The sequence below is a fragment of the Protopterus annectens genome, chromosome 2.part2, assembly GCF_019279795.1.
Source record: "Protopterus annectens isolate FY-2018-M chromosome 2.part2, PAN1.0, whole genome shotgun sequence".
In the NCBI taxonomy this organism is placed as follows: domain Eukaryota; kingdom Metazoa; phylum Chordata; order Ceratodontiformes; family Protopteridae; genus Protopterus; species Protopterus annectens.
This window is the reverse complement of record NC_056730.1, coordinates 180,608,872-180,627,279: the sequence shown is the minus strand read 5'-3', so window position 1 is coordinate 180,627,279 and position 18,408 is coordinate 180,608,872. Positions and strand designations below refer to the sequence as shown.

Here is an 18,408-nt window from a genome sequence, read left to right as displayed (position 1 = left end):
CAAATCTAATAACTCATGTTCATAAAATTAACAGGGAACTAGGTATAGAAAAGGAAAATATTTTTACTGTTGCATCCTGCTGGTGTGCAGTAGTCTATTTATTATAGACATATAGATTCATTCTTACTTATGTGTACTCTGAACTGTGGACTACAGATCGCTGCATTCTGGGGGATAAAGATTGCCTCTTACAGGAACAGGAAATGATGCCTCTGATCTTCTGTGTTTCAGATGTAGGGGCATTTCTGAATCAGTGCATCAGCTTAGTGTGGAGATGTAAGCAGTTTTTTTTTGTTATGTATAACTAATAACAGAAGTACTTTATGTACTTTGTAAAATTCTTAATGTATAATTTTCATTATGGGAACAATCCTGGCCTTCTGTCCTTGGTTATTTGCCTGAAGACCCAGTAATTTACAATGAAGAATGGTGCATCTTTGCAGCTAATCTGACTGACAGAAAGGTAAGCAGTAATGGTTTGAGAGTGTCTCAGGTTTCTGCTTGTTTTAAACTGAAAAGTTATAAATAAGTGAAATACTAAGTACAAGTAGTGTGCATTATCATGCTATAGTCACTCACACACACACACACACAGAAGCATACATATACACACTGTTGAAATACAAGCCAACATCTGTAATCAGATAAGGTAGCTATAGTTATGCTAAGGGGTGGCATCACTTAACTGAGAACTTGGATTTCTCTGATTTTTCTTAGGCCAGAAGTATGGTCATCTGTTTTGGGGCAGGACTAGCACAGTGCTTAAAAAGCTAAACTAGATAAGCACAGTGTCTTTCTAATAACACTTTAGATGCAACAGCAGAATGTATTATCCTGAAGCTATGGTATCATCTCCCGCCTTCTGTCATAGGACTGTGCACCTCACATATTGTAAACTTGTCTTTTTTTAAGTTGTCTGTTCCAAGCCTTTAGCATAATGGATTTGTTCCAGTTGTGTTTATTACACTTGGTAATCTTATGAGTTACTGATCAAAGATGACAATTTCTCAGACATAATGAAAGCACCTCACCCCCAAAAACAATAATGCAGTTAGAATAGTTGAATTACAGCTGAATCACAGTAATTAATATACACAGGAGTATATACAAATGATCTTGCAATTTACATATACAGTGGAGAAGTACATCTGAGAGTTCTCGCAGTTAAATCAGCTAGGCATGGACAGAGATTTGTCATAAAAATACACTTTAAAATTGTATAAGAAGTTTATATCTTTTCTGTACAGTGATTGTTGTTAGTGTGTTGAAAAGTGTGTGTGCAATTACATAGTGTCATTAAAATGATTATTGCAAGTGATATTTTGGTGTGCATTTTTATGGATTTTAGCACTATAAAGATATACTGTCAGTGCATGGAAGTACAATATTTGGTGACAGATGAGGGTTATTTTCTTGTTTCATTGATAAACTACTGATTCAGTCTAATCAGTCGTCTGCCTTCATTTCTTTCTAGACTGCTTCACATTGTCATGGAGGAAGGGACATGTATTGTCTACTTTTTTTGTTTCCCTGAGTGTTCCAATTTTTCTGTAGTTATTGTTCCATGTCTTTCTTTCTGAAAACCTATTTTAATTGGATTTTAAATATAGCTTTAGGGATTTGAATACTATCACATTAGTGTCTTCTTTGTGGTACACATATTTAGCTGTTTCTCTCCTCTTTTATGAGTTGTAGTGCAGTTATATATATTTTATGTTTCTAATTATCTTGATACTGGCTGATATAGTATTCACTCCCTTATGTCGTACACTGGATGTGATCACTGACAGTCTGTAGGCATAATGTGGGCAGACACGTAACCTTACACTTTTGATGGTATTTGATATTTTAAATAGTATATGGAGCAGAATAAATTTGACCTCAAATGTATTAAGGTATGTTATAAAACAAACAAGCAAAAAAAAAAAAAAACAGATTACAAATTCAGCAAACACAGGAATCATGAACTGAGTAAAAGCACAAGTAAACATGGTTGACTCGGTGAAATTAAGGAATGAATGTTAAATAGAATGCAAGGTCATTACACATCATCAAAGGCTATTTCAGGTAAATAGGTTTTAAGCAGCCTGCAGAACTAAGCCAAGGAAGGACAATTCCAAAGCCACCAAGGCAGTAAGTTCTACAGATGATCAGACTGAAAAGCAAACTGGAGAGTGCCAGGTGTATCATAGGTTCATAGCTGAATACTAGGCTAACTGCCCTGAAATGGCCATTTTAAGCCTAGCCAATAACCCTGATCAGAATCAAACCCTATATCTTGTGTCCCTATATCAGGTTGCAAGGCAAATACAGAAAGATAAAGAAGATAGTCAGACACCCTTCATGGGTTGGGAGGGTGGCTTAATGGTTAAGGTGTTTGCCTTACAAACACAAGGTGCAGGGTTTGAGTCTCACAAGGGATAATTAGCTAGGCTTAAAATGGCTCGCAAGGGCAGTTAGCTTAGTACTAATATATGAACTTATGAACCTGTAAGGGATGCTAGCAACAGCCTGCTCACCAGTCCACAGGACATCAAAGGCAGATGGAAATAGTACTTCCAGCAGCTTCTGATTGAAGAAAACAGCATATGATGAGTGAAGAAGAGGAGCCCACCCTAGAAGTAAGAACAGCACTAAGGAAAATGAAGTCAGGGAATGTAGCAGGATCAGATGAGGTTACAGCAGATATGATAAAGATGTTGGGTGAGATAAGGGAGAAATGGCTATTGAGGGTACTCATAAAATTGTGGAGAGAAAGGCATATTCCAGATGACTGAATAATAAGTATACTTGTGCCAGTGTACAAGAACAAAGGGGACATCCATAACTGTGGACAGTAGAGAGGGATCAAAGTTCTATCACACCACATGAAAGTTCTGGAGAGGGTGATTGATAAACGGATGTGCAGTGTAGTAGAACATAAGATGGGAGATGAGCAGTTCGGATTCAGGTCAGGATGTAGTACAATTGACCTGATGTTTGCAGTGAGACGGATTCTTGAGAAGAAGTTAGAGATGAGGACAGAGTCTGGCTGGGCTTTCCTAGACTTGGAGAAAGCATATGACAAGGTCCCAAGAAAGCTGATCTGGGCAGTTCTGCATTTGTTTGAAGACCCAGAAACATTGGTAGAATTAGTGCAGACTATGTACAATGACACAAGTATGAATAGTGTTTGGCATCACAGAGGGGTTCCCAGTGGGAGTGGGTGTACATCAGGGTTCAGCTCTGAGCCCACTGCAATTCATACTGGTGATGGACTACATTAGCACACAGGTCGGCGGGGACATATCAACAAAGTTGCTGTATGCAGACGATGTGGCATTACAGGCATACTCTGAGCAAGAACTTTGGGATTACACCTAGAATATACACCTTATCATCAAACATGAGCTTTTTAACACTGTAAAATATAAAAATTAGGAAGTGAAGAGGCAGATGTTTCTCCTCAAGATAACATAAACTGTTTGAACTGTCAAGGCCTCAGGTTTGGAGGTATTTAGTTTCGGCTGATGAAGAACATCCCAAGGATTGTGTGGCCTTGTTGTCTGAGGTAGGGAAATACACACTTGACATGTCATACTGCAAAGAGAAGAGGCAAAGTTGGGTATCATCAACATACCTATAGCATGCTAAACCTCAATCTCTTATAAGATCTTCCTAGGGAAGCATATAAACCATGAGCAATAATAGGCCTAATTTGGAGTCCTGTGATACTCCACAATCAGGGGGAGTCCTGTGGTACTCCACAATCAGGGGGAGTCCTGTGGTACTCCACAATCAGGGGGAGTCCTGTGGTACTCCACAATCAGGGGGAGTCCTGTGGTACTCCACAATCAGGGGGAGTCCTGTGGTACTCCACAATCAGGGGGAGTCCTGTGGTACTCCACAATCAGGGGGAGTCCTGTGGTACTCCACAATCAGGGGGAGTCCTGTGGTACTCCACAATCAGGGGGAGTCCTCTGGTACTCCACAATCAGGGGGCTATGAAAAAGAGGAGTTGATTCCAATGAAAGCTTTCTGAGTATATCCAGATAGGTAAGATGTAAACCACCGTAAGTTTGTAAATGCTCAATCAAAATGCCATAATCAGTGGTGTTAAATACTCCAGAGAGATCAGGAGGGCCAGTACTGAGTACCACTGCTCCACAATATGGCTTGTGTAGAACCCACATTGAAAAGGATCCATGAACCCACTGACTGCCAAGTGAGTCGCAAGTGTGTTAACATTTGCTAGGTCGTGTTTTAAGGTGCTTATTATAAGGAATATATTTAGAGTCTTCATGCGTTTCTTGGAAAAATATGTAATACTCTGTGGAGAGATATATTTCATGAGTTGATTTTCTCAGTTGTGCATGTTATTGCATATTATCCTGACATACTTTAAGCTGAAAATACATGCATGATAAAATAGAGATGGATATGATTATCAGCACTGCTGTAAACAAACGAGTAGTACAGTAATGTCTTAGTGTATGACCATGCCTTCTAAAGAGAATGGAACGTGACCGTCCTAAAAAGACTGCAGTGACAGAGAATAAGTATTTTGTGTTAAGATTTAGATTTATGGATAAATGGAGGTCTTCTATTTTTGTTTATTTGTTAATGATATAAGTGAACGGGTCTTTCTTGGACCACTTTCAGCCATGACTCAGGGAACTATGCAATGTATACATGTATGGACAGTTTAATATAGCCAGTCAGCCAGCATGTTTTTGGAAGGTAGGAGAAAACTGGCACACAGAGAACATGCACAACCCCACTCCTACAGTGACCAGTCACCAGAGTTCATCCTCAGACCATGGCATTTTGAGGCAGGTATGTTTTGAAGATGAAAATGTTCCAGCTGCTGCACATGCAGTTAAGGGATACAAAAGAATTACTCTGTTTTTTGTAGAGAACAAGTACAATGTTGCTTCTGAAGGAGCAAGTAATGAGCAGGACATTAAAACTGTTTGGGCATAGATCAAGTGCTGCAAGACGAACCTTTGCAATGCAGTATTTATTGTACAGAAGATGGATTGTACATAGCATAAGTGGGAGTATTCTTTTTGGACAGTGAAAATATAGTGCTGTCTAGAACATCATTGTGATAGTATTACAGGCTCGAACATAAACAAAAGCAAGCTTGATTTTTTGGGACAAGAGATAGGAGTCTATGATAACACTAAGCTGAATGGGGCACTTTTAAAACCTATACCAAATAAAACATTGAGTGATGCTATAACTGGCAAGAGGTGCTGGGCAGCTCAGATTCATGTGGGGAAATGTACACTGCATAAAAATGTTTGAGAAAAATAAGGAGAAATGGTATAGTCAAATGAGAATTGTTTAAAAAATGTGCAAAATGTACAAAGAGTCAAAAACACTTCTGAGTTGAAAGTGCTAGCTCCTCAGGCACAGAGGTTAAGGCTTTGATTGCAACCCACGTGATCTAAATTTAATTAGCCAGTCAGACAAAGCTGGCAAGGGAGGATGTGTGCACCTGTATTTGGAGGAGAAGCAGGGAGAAGACCTAGCTACTCACTGCACTGTACCCCAGAGGACGGAAAAGGATGCAAATGCACAGCCATGGGATGGATACTAGGCTCACAAACTGCTTTGTGGTAGCCTTCAGTGCTGATTTCTGGAATGGTGAATTCACATGGGGAAGTCATTGCTGGCTATGGCAGTGATATAAATGCATGTACAACCACTTAGGGTTATGGTTAGACCATTACCAAAAAGAAATTCTCATTGCCAGGTTGCCATTGAGGGCATAAAGCACCCTTGCGGCTTCCAGAATAATGGCATTCCTCTGGGCAGCTCTCGCCTTTATTCTGAGTAAAATCCACAGGCAAGGGAATGAATGAGTTATTTGTGATTTGGAGAGACTTGATGGTTGACAGGCATTTGGATAAAAAAAACACACAGTAAAAAAACTTGGAGAGACTGCTCTGACCTTTGCAATAATGTTCAGCTCATGTTGACGAGAAAGGCGAATTTACATTTTCTGTTAAAGAAAACATCTATGTCACAAAGATTCCTTGTTTAGGCAGACTGACAAGGTAGACATTGTAAGCTCTTGTTTATCTTCTCTGAATTTAACTAATCTCCCTACACATCTCTTGTATTGTGATATATTTTCACAATGAATGTCAGAGCAATCTCTGTGAGGTATTATCTTTTCTGTTAAATCAATACTGACTCGTATAACATGCAAAACTTTTTTATAGCAGGGCATGAACTGGTCTTCTGCAGTTTGAGGCTTATACAGTCTCTGTCTCACACACACACACACACACACACACACACACACACACACACACACACACACACACACACACACACACACACACACACTGCCTCTAAGTTGGAAAGTCAAACTAAACATCCAAGTTGCATATTTCTTTTCACGTTGCATTTTCAACTGAATTTGTTTTTTATCCAATTGGAAATAAAATGATCCACTTCCCTTTCTAGGCACAAGTGGACATTTAAACATCATGTCTAATATTAGTAACTTAACCTCTGGTGAAGGGCTCTTGCCATCTTCAAAGCTCAGGTAATTGCATAACCTTTGCTAGTTCAAGAAGAGGTAGTACATCACTTCTGTATTCTTGTGTCTTTGTTTAGGGATGGTAATTTTGTTTACAAATGCAAATAATTTTGACTACATAACATACACAAAATTCAAGAAGGAAGTGAATTAGCAGCTGATTTTTGACTACATCAAAATGGATCATGTTAGATTAGTATGTTGTTGCCACACTGAATTACTGAGGAAGATTGACCTGTATAGTATATATATCACCATAGACTGTTATGGGTAGGAGATTAGTGTTTTATATAGTGCAAAAAGGTGAAGATGAAAAATGCAGAAAACCTTGATAAAGTTAGGAAAGGAAATACTAGAAGTGTGAAATTAGAAGAAGCCTGTGTAATATAGAAACAGCAGGGTCATATATGGTTCATATGTTCATATGTAGTTACTAGACATGCAGTCCAGGTGGCCATTGAGGACCGTAGCCCAAATTCCCAAAGGTCCAAAAGCACTGTCTGATTAACTCACTTACTCAGGGTCACACAGTACACAAATGAAAGCTGTGGGAATCAAACTCTGTAACGCAGGAAGTAGTTCATTAACAGCTCATAGCCTTGATCCTCTTGACAACTGTCAGACGTAAGAGGTAAGAAAGATAGAATGAAAATACATACAGAATTAATGTAAATATTTTGATGCCAGGGAGCATACAGAGCATTTTCAATATATTTACAGATAGGATACAGTAACAATGAAGCAGAGGTAAGAGGATGATGTTATATTGATATTGTGAGAAATCCTTTTCATAGTGCATAGGAGACTGCCGTAGAATAGTCTGACAGCAGCATAAGGAGTTGGTTAGAGAGAATAGAATATCTCTAGCATTATGATTCCATTGTTTAGCATGTTGGTTCACTGTAGAGTACAACACAACTTTTTTTTTTTTAAGTACAGTTGCTCAGGACTACATTTAATTTGGAAGATACAAAAAGATTATGAATCAAGAATTCATAAATTACATCAGTGAGAAGGAAAGGAATAAAGAAACTGGTTAAATGAGTGCAGTTATGGAATAGAGTGGGAGTCTACATTAAAAGAAGAAATTGTGAGGTTGATTAAAAATAAATGGAGGAAATTTGCATGATTGGCCTAAAACATACATGTGATGTTTGAAAATTAAAACAAATGGAGATATTTTACCACTCATGGTTTATCAAACTAAAAGGAGGGCAGTAGTAGGAGAAGATAACATGACAGTACAGGAAAAGATCTTGATTGCTTAGTTAAATAGTGGTGGAAGGGGAGCTATTCCCAGAAGGTCTTAGGAAAATATGTGATAGAGGTAGCAAGTTGGGAATTTAGGGCAGCAATGAAGCACAAGAATTTGTCGGGCATGTCACATTAGAGATGGGGAAATGACATCATTTATTTATTTTATTTAACCTTCGTTGACTGGGTTAGTCCCACTAGGCTTTTGCCCTCATTTTCTGGGGAGACCAGAGGTGTAGTATATACTACTAGGGAAATTTGGCCAGGGCATAAGGGAATTTCCCCTACTCTTTGGCGTAGGGAGACATTTTAGTATGTGGCATGTCTGTCTTGCTGTTTCTGATCCAGGAGAGAAGGCAGCACAGAGAAACAGGAGGAAGCATGATGACAAACAGGCAGTACGGAGAAAATGATGTAAACATCAATGCCCAACACATGGAAAAAGTTATACATTTGGGGAGATGTGTTGGGCATTGATGTTTACATGGTTGCGTGAAACAGGTAGTTGCACTATATCTTTAAGAATAACATTTTGGCGCCAAAAAATTTATTTAAACTGGATGATAGGCATTTTACAACAGTTCTGAAGAAGACCAGATACGCTGGTTGAAAGCGCTAAAAAGTTATTTTTCAGAAGAAGCTGTTTGAGGAAGCTGCTGAGAGTCAGCAGGAATGGACTGTTACAACCCTCCAGTCCAGATGGTTGCAGGATGAGTATCTCAAGGATCTTATTAACCAAAGTGAACCAGAAAGTGAGGTAGCAGAATCCTGGGGAGAACTGATGGAAAAAATACAAGAAGATATGGTGAAGGAAACAACAGGAAAACAATTGTATGCACAGAAGGTGATGGAAGGTGAAAAAAATCAAGGAGGTGAAGGAGACAAAAAATACACTGTAATAATAAGTAGCAAAAAAGGAGGACTAGAAAGGCATGAAGTGTGGGACTCTGTAATAGCACCACTGGGTGTTTAACATACAGAGGTAAGAGCATTTATTCTCATTTATAGACATCCTATTATATATTTTTTGAAACTAGACAAGCCATGGAGAACATTTTAATAAATTATGAAAAAAAGAAGAGTAATCCATGGTCAGAATATGTGATACAGTCATTTCATAGAGAAAAAAGAGAATACTAGTGTAATTTAGAACTGAAATTGAAGCAAATGACTTAAAGGAGCAGTTATTAACTATGTAAAGATGTTCTGGATACAACAAAAAGTTATGAAAGAGGCTTATGGACTGGGGAATGGGAATGCAGGTTTATAGTAAATATGGTAAATGATAATGTCATACACATTCTTAGTATAACCAAAGTAAAGTAGGAACTGTGTAACCAGGAACTCCAAGCAAAACCTTGCCTTTGGGTAGGGTGAAAGTGCTTGTACATTGTTTTACTACAATAAATTTATTCTCAGCCATCTTCAGTGTGCCTGGACCGTTTGTTTTTTGCTTGGACATTCTTGGTATAATTAATGTATGTTGCAATGGAGGCTTTGTGAAATACAGAGGACAGCCCATAACTTGCTACTTTGTAGTAAAGATAATCATTTAATTAGTGAATGTGGCAAAAAATGTTTCATATGTGATAAAGCGGGTCATGAAGCAAAGAAATATGAATTGAAATGCAAGAAATGTAGTAAAACTGGACATGTTTGGATAGAGTGTAATGAGGATATGCAACTTATAGAAAAAGAAGAATTGCATAATTTAGTACAGGATACAGACATTAGTAATAAGCAAGAAAAACAAAGTCACACACAAGAAAACAAAGACATTGTAATAAACACAAAATAGGGCAGAAAGAAAAGGAAGTAGAAACAAATTAAACAAGTGAAGAAGATTATGAAAATTGGCAGGCAGTAAGAGGAAAAAATGAATTCTGTAGGAGAATAGTGCGAAAAAAATTTAAAAGTGTAATAACGAAAGAAAAAATGTAATTGATGAAAAATGTCAAAATTATTTCATTCAATTGCTGAAAATCATAGCTTTGAATGTTAATAGCATGAAAAACATACACAGAAGGATATGTATCTTAGAATGGTGTGATGTATTAGATGATCATATTATTATATTAGAGTATATAAGATTACTGACAGAAGAAGAAAGGTCACAAATAGAAAAATTATGAGGTGGAGCAATTATTTGGAACATGGGTAAAGATGTATGTTCAGGCATATGTAGAAGATATTAAAATAGATGTCACTATAGTTGAACTAGGGCAAACAATGGTATTAGATATAAGATGTAATGCAAATGTTCATAGGGTGATTGCTGTATATGCTTATGTTACAAAAAAACAGAGACACTATTGAAAAAAAGTCTTGACTATGTCTGTGTAAATATTGATATTATATTAGTGGGAGACTTTAACTGTACCCTAAGAATAAGCAAAAAGATCAGTAGTGATGTTAAAACAGTATATGAAATAATGGGAATTGCTAAACATAAGCATTGGACATGCAAAAGTAATGAGGTTAAGACTGAAATTGATTACTATCTTCTATCAGAAAGCTTAAAATGATAGAGAAAGGGGTAAAATGGTCAGGATTCTCTGATCATATAGCTATATGGATAAAATTTATTTATTTATTTATTGCAGTTGGTTTACCAGGATAGTCCATTGGGCCACGAAGAACCCGTTTTCAATGGAGTCCTGGGGAGAAAAAAAAAAAAAAAGAAAAAATGTACATAACATTTGACAATATTTTATTAGGTACTAGTAAAAAGAAAATAAAAAAATTAAAGTTTGTTACAATTAGATAGTAACAGCCATAGTATATGCTGTATATATCATAAAAAACACAAAACACAAAAGATTTAGAAGATAAACAAGCAGGAAGAAAGATGATTTCTTAGCATCCATTGCTCTGTGGAGGAAAAGGCATCTTGAGTAAGTTTTGTTGCTTTTTCCATTTAACAGCTTGATTTCTGTTTGATAGATAGCTAGAGAAAGTTCAAAGAGAGGGAGTAGAGAGAGAGTTTTTGGAGTTTTGTTTTGGAAGATCAAGGAGGATGGTAGAAACAATTTGACCTTTTGAAATAGAGTCAATGAAGAAGAAAATAAATTGGGTGGCTAAGTCTAGTTCTGGAGCATTTTGGGTCTGGGGGTGGGAGCTCTGGTTTTTGGGGGGGGAGGAGAGAGGGAGATTCCAAATTTTTTTTTGAGGTTGTTTTTTGTTATGGTTTTGGGTAAGTAATAGTTCAAGTTTCGATCACTAAGTTTTTCAAGCTTTGTCTCTATGCTTCATGTAGAAAGGGTAGTTTTAGATAGCCAAGGGGGCTGATTTAGCTTTTTCTCTTAGTCCTGAGGGGGAGCTTGAGAGTCAAGTACTTTAAGAATGTTGAGTTAAAGTATGAGACAGCATTGTCTAGAGGTAGTGTTTTGAGACAGGTTTTTTTTGTCACGGATAGTAATGATGTTGTGGGTCTGGTCACGGATAGTAAATGATGTTGTGGGTCTATGGTAGTTATGGTTTCATTGCTAATGTTACTGGATAGCAAAGAGTATAAGTTCAAGTGTGTAGGGATGTTCTCCTGGGGGGGATATAGAGAAGCTATACATATGTGTTTGTGATTGAGAGGAGTGTTAGAGGAGTAAGGAGAAGTTCGTTTAAAAAATATAGGATAGGTTTGTTGTAGGAGCTCCTCCCTTTCTGAGAGGTCTATCCTTTCTTATGATTTGAGTTAAAGATGTCAGGTTTATTGTGTATGATTTAAGGAAGTGAATAATGGATGGATGTCACCTGATATGAGTAAGAACATGAACATGAGAAAGTACATGAGAAAGAGGAATATATAAGAATACGTAAAGAAAAATGAGAGAGACTTAAACAAGATGATAGGAAAGAATAAATTATGGAAAATCATATAGGCATGAGAAGATTTTACAAAAACTGGACCCCGGTGGATAAGTTTTAAAGATAAGTGTGAAGGCTGCCAGCCCAGCTAGATAGAAAATTCTATGTCATTTGTGAATAGTAATATGATTTTTATGCTTGCCTTAGAAATGTGAGAAAACTATATGTTGTGCTGAGCTTCAAAAATGTAACCACAGTGCACTCTGCTGGAGAAGAGCAGAAATATATATGGATTATATGCCTGTGCCAATGTATGTTTTCATAGTAGAAGTTGGGACATACAGAGTTATCTTGCAAACTCTGAGAAAATAAGTAAAAAAGTTTTACAAGTATGTTTGCCCCAAATAGAAGGCAGGATGTCTGCAGATAGAAATTCTTTCTATTGTTTGAGACAGATATAATTATAAGTTTCAAGGGTAAAGTATTTAACAGTTTTATGATTCCCAGTTCCAGGCAAGTTTCTAAGAGATAAGTGTCAACTTCTGAGAGGTAAGTATTTTTAACAGAGATATGTTAAATTTTATGTTCCTGTTAGCCTGGAAACCAAGGGCAGAGGTGACAAGAATTATGTAATATGAGATGACCCAACAGTAATGTGTATTATTAATTTAAAAACTTTCTCAGTGAGAAAGTAAGTGCATTTTGTATTTTGTTCTAGACCTGTAAACATTTCTTCAGCACTTCTCATCCATATCTGCCTGGCTCTGTAAGTAAGACATTTAGGGCATACTATCTCATAGAGATAGGTAGGAATGGAGCAAGAGTAGTCTAGATGTTTTCTGTATTTATGTGAGACTGTTCTGTAATATTGCTTTAAAATATTTCCTGTGATTCTGAACTATATTGTCACTGTGTTGAGTTAATGAGTATTGTCTTGTGCTTTTATTATTAAATATTTTTAAACCTTTTAATTGTGGCTGGTTTTGTGTAGAGATATTTAAACTCTTGGCATACTTGCACATGTATTTGAAAAGACTATATGGGCCACTCTGGAATAGCCTTAACAGTTCTGATCGCACTTATCATTTGGATAACAGTAACATTGCACAGCAGAATTGGTCACCCTTTAGGAAGTGTCTTATAGTAACTGATGAGTGGTTGGTGGCAGTGATTTCTACCTTTTAGTCTGGGCAAAAGGAGGCATAGCTAGTGAACCTGTGTCAGCCTTCCACAGGAGTGTCTGTGTGTTTATGTAAATCAAATCTCAAAGTGAGTGTGTGTGTGTGTGTATCAGCTACTTGGGCAGGGACATTATGCACTGGTTGTACAGCTGGAGGTTTATAGCTGTGCCAGTCTTATTGGAGATCTAGAGAGAGAGAGAGAGGGAGAAACCAGCCCCAGACTGACTGTGATCTCTGTGTGATCTTAAGGGAAATTGTACTTTACTGTGTGTGTACTGTTCATCCTTTCATTGTGCTCTTCCCTCACTGGTGTTAGTGGAGTGGATTGAGGCTCCTTGGTTACTGGGCCAGGGCAGGGGCATCACAATAAGTATAAAAATGTTTCTTAGAAGACCTAGAGAATAAGAGGAAAAAAGAAAAAAATGGAATATAAAACACTAAGTCAAGTTATATTTAGAGAATTATTGCAAAACAAAATGACATTTCATGAAAAGGAATTATATGAAATAAATAAAAAAGCTTAATAATCTATTATACAAATAAAGATATTGCCTACAAGGAAAATTACATAGTAGAATGTTATTTAAACAAACTAATGGAAGAAAATTAAAAAAAGTAATAAGGGACTTGAGAAATAAAGAAGTAAAGTAGCAATGCAAGAAGGAATATGTAAGATAATTAAAGACTATATAGTACAATCTTTTGTTAAGAAAAAAATAAATAAATCAAAAATATGACCTTCACAAATTAGATGAAAAAGATAATAAAACTTTGGAATGAAACATGACTATAAAGGAGTTAAATGAAATACTAAAAGAAATTAATATGAAAACAGCTATAGGATTAGATAGTATTGAATACCGTATGTACAAAGATATGAAAAATTGGCAGAAAATTATATTCATAGAAGTATTAAATGAATGGTTAGAATTAGGAATGACAGATAAGGAGTTGTATATAGGAACTGTAGTACGTATAAGGGAAAAGGGAGAAAGAGATGGTAGAAAGAACCGGAGACCAATAGTACTAAACAATACTGATTATAAAATATTCATAAAATTTATAACTAAATATAACCAAGAGATTAACAAATAAAATGGACAGGTTACTTGATTGTACACTATTTGGTAGTAAAGGAAAACAAAGTCAAGACTTGTCATCTGTTATCTCTTTCATCAACCGTAATATCATAAGTAAAAAAGTAGAAGCAAAAATTATGATAGGAGACTTAAGTAAGGCATTTGACAAAATACAATATGAATCATTATAGGACATTCTAGAGACATACAGGTAAGAAAATAATACAAGTAATAAAGTTAACATATGAAAGAAATGTTAAATTAAATATAAATGTATGGATATGTGAAAAAATAAAAATAGAATGTGGAATAAGACAGGGATGTCCAATTAGTGGCATCAGTTTTGCTTTAGTTATGAACAAAATAGTGACAAAGATTAATCAAATGACATATATTGCAAGCTATAAGATAGTAAATGAAATACAACTGCCTATAATGTACAGATATGTAGATGACATTGCGGTAATAACAAGAAACAAAGAATGGATAGAAGAAATAAGTAAAAAATTAAACAAATTGTTAAGATTGGTTTTATGTATACATGATGAGAAAAGCAAGGGTTTTAGATTCAAAGGAAATATAGGAGATATACAATTCAATGAAGAATCTATAGATATACTAGGAATAGTTTTGGATCAAGTGTCTATAGGACAAACTATGGGAAAAATTGGTGCAAGAAATAAAAGACATATGTAATTTTTGGAAAATGCATAGACTGCCATATAGAAAGTGTATTTGATAAATTTCATCATAATAGGTTAAATTGCATATATAACCAATACCTATATGATACCATCACAGTATGATAGAGCAGTAATGTCTGTTATATTTACCTTCATGTGGTGCTGCGGTAGCGTTGTCGCCTCCCAGTAAGATGCTGTCCGGTTCGATTCTCAGCTAGAGTGTCTTCTGCGTGGAGACATGTGTGAATGGGCGTACCTTCGTTGAAGGTTGTGCGTCAGGCCTGGCAAGCCGGTACGTAAAAAATCAACTGCCAGTCATTAGCGGACCGGAGTTCTGCTGTGGCGACCCCTAACCGGGAAAAGCCGAAAGACACAAACAACAATGGAGGTTAAGACGGAGCCCAGTCAAAAGAGTAGTCTTGTACATGAAAGAACAACAAGGTGGATTGGGCCTAATAAACCCAATTGTGCATGCTGCATCATTAAATCTATGTAGAGCTTTAGTGTGTTATCCAAAACAATGTAAAAATCTGATAGAATCCATATTATATTACAGATATCAATGTTTCTGGGAAAAATATTTAAGGAATTTATAAATGAAGTGATAAATGAATATCAAGATAACATCTTATTGAAACTGAATATGAGTGAAAAATAGAAAAGAATGTTACATAAATATTCTGAGTCAACATTGTTTTATTGATCCTTGGAAGCATTTAGAAATGAGAAAAATATACATGAATACATAGACCTTTTATGGAGACTGTCTATAAGTAAATTACCTGATTAGGCAAATATGCCTTATAAAAGAAAGCAAGATAGAATGTGTAATTATTGTGGAGAATTTGAAATTACAGAGCATGTACCTTTGAAATGTGGAAAAGATAAAAATAATGGGAGGAAATATGTAAATATAAAATGTTGGAAGGTTTTACCAAAAGGGAGCAGATTAATACTGAAAAGATTGAATATGGTTTTAATTATGAAATTAAGTTTAATGGTAAATGGGTTCTGGCAGAAATTCTAAAGAAAATACGCTTTTGGTTGTGGAAAAAAGGGTGGGGGGAATGATTATTAATATGCACTGAAATAGTATTGTATAAAGTGTGTATATATAACTATAAATATTGTAAATATGTATATAATAATTGTTATGTAAATAATTCTTGTTTAACAATAAATAAATTTACTCTTTTTGATAAGTGCCATAGAAATAACAACCTCAGGTCTCCCATGGAAATAGGCTACTAGCTTAATGAGACTAACCTAGTCAACAAAGGATAAACAAGTAAATAAATTAAATAAATAAGTAATAAAACCTTAACATGTGGTATGTTGAGCATAAATTTTCTAATGTTTACCTGCTTGCTAAAGCAATAATTGTAAGACTCAATAATATGAATGTGTTTTCCGTGGAGTATAGTCACTTCACCCCAGTGAAGAGATATGAGGGTTGTATCAGTTTTTAAAAAATGTAGTAGCACAATCTGAATACAGCAAAGCATCTAGATAAATTTTGGCATGGAAAACTTTTCAAAATGTATTTTATTTTTGCAGTGTGTAGTCTCCATGTGTGTAATAATGCTTAAAGTGTGCTGACAATTTTCCAATGATGCAGGAAGACTAGTTGCGATTGAGTAAAAGTTTAGGTTTTAAGTGGATTATAGCCATCATATATTTAGCCTTTAGAAAACTGCATTTGAAGTTGAAGGTGTTGCGAACTTAAATGCCTTTTTTAATGGTATCTTAAAATCGCAATTTGATCTGTTTTACAGGGTCTCCAAATAAGTTACAGTCTAGAAAACTTACTTTATTAGAAAAAATACATTGAACTTTTTAAATCTGCAGTTAATTTAGGTATAGTCAGTTTGTGACCTACTTCAGACTAATCTAGCATGCGCCAACTAGCAACACCTATCTATAATGTGTCAGAGAGATGAAAGAAATGTAGGAAAACCAGGAGTGCACATGCCACATTTCTCATGTTATACTTAACCCAATGTGTATCAAAGACCATCCTCATTATGTCTTTTATTACTTTGGCTTGTATTATTTAGCTCATGAACTCACTATTAGTATATTTGTACAGTTTGTACCCCTCAGAATGAAGCTTTAAGTGGTAAATCATCTCTGGGTACTGAAAAGAAGCACATATTCCTGTTATACATAAACTAAGTAAACAGAGTCCCTTACCTTTTCATATAAAACTGTTTTGGATCTAAATGCAAACTGTTTGTTACAGTTCTGGCTAAGGTAACATCTTCATTTTTAACTTACCAGTTTCAGCCAACCAGTTTGGATTTTATGCTGACAGAATTCATTAATAATAAAGACAAGGCAACTGAAAACTGTTTTTGTCTGGTACATCATATAGAAGTTGAAGACCATTCGATGTGATTAGTCACTGTTTTGTAAGCAAATTGTGCCACTTTAATCTTTTAATGATTTAAACTCTGGCAATATTTAATGTCTTTGAAGAAAACTAGAGCATATACTGAAATATCAGTTAATCTGTCAGGGTCATTCTGACTTTAAACTCCAAGACGTGGTTCACTTCCCCTTTTTGTTGTTTGATTTTTCTATTTACTTCATACCTCTTTGCATGGATTTATAAGATCTTAGGTTATTACTAGGTTTGCAGTCCAGGGGACTATTGAAGAGCCTAGTCCAAATTCCCAGTTACCATCAAGCACAGTCTGGTTGAGTGTCTTGCTCAGAGTCACAGTGCAGGCAAATGAAGGCTAAGGGAATCAATCCCTGTACCACAGGAATTGCAGCTCATAGCTGTAACCCTCTGTGCCAACTCCTGGACTTGTATATAACATTAAGGGAGTTGATATTTTCAGGTATTATTTTATGGGTATGCAGTCTAAACTTGAAGTACTTGCAAATGATCCAGTAATTTGGTTAACAACACTGGTTTATTTGAAAATAATAAATGTAAGTGCCACTTTATTGAAAATATTTAGAAGTATTCCATTAGAATAATAAATAAAGAGCAAAAAAAAGCTGTGGACAAAACAAAGTCTCGAGCCATTTCATTGGCAATGAATAATATTGAAAGGAAAAAAAATTTAATTTTAATGGTTGTAAATATAAACGGTAAATTTACAATTGCAGTTTTCATTCTGCTTACCTGAAAAGTACCACTAAAAAAATGCAACTTAAAAAAACGGTACTTAAGTATTATCGCAACCACATTTCTAATGTTGTATAATATATTTACTGCTTTTAAACAATTTCTGTCATTTACATTTAGTAAGACTGAAATGAGCAACAGTATAATAGTAGTGAGCTGTACTTCAGGAAAAAAAAAGCTGTTCCTGTATTTCTGGGGAGGAATATGGTGACTTACATTGTTAGCATAAAATATGGAGCCCTTCTTTCTGCTGGTGTAAAGTTGTCTGAATGTTAGGTTAACATCAGTTTTAGACACAGTTTTCAAGAATAACAGGCTCCTGGCATACCTACTAAATACAGAGAATGATACCGGCATGAGTCGAACTTCATGTATGCAACTACCATGTAATTTAAGCCCCCAGAATCAGATGTGCTTCTCAACTGTTGATTTAGGAAGATTATGTCAAAAGTACTACAAAGAAGTAAAACATATAAAGGATCGCAGTTCACCTGATTTTCTGTTCAGTTTACAAGACCACATGGTTCTAGGCTGCCTAGGTTTAAAAAAAAAAAACGATGGTTGAGAAATGTCCGCTTGCAGTTGGTTGACAAACTCATGCTGGGGTTTATTATTCCTGCTCCTGTTTCACGATCAATGCGAAACAGTAATAATTAGGGGTTTACACACCCCTTTTTAATTAAAGATAAAGTCCTTTCAGGAAAACATTATGTATTATACAAGCTTAGAAATGTGG

General features: G+C 35.7%; 1 protein-coding gene across 1 annotated transcript in view; it reads left to right on the top strand.

Moving 5' to 3' along the window:
- The first annotated feature begins 230 nt into the window (after window positions 1–230).
- LOC122795593 (zinc finger protein OZF-like) overlaps window positions 231–18,408 on the top strand; it is a 318,033-nt gene continuing 299,855 nt past the window's right edge. Inside the window, exon 1 of the mRNA XM_044063851.1 lies at window positions 231–463. The gene's annotated coding sequence lies outside the window, so the exon portion shown is untranslated. The remainder of the gene's footprint in view (window positions 464–18,408) is intronic.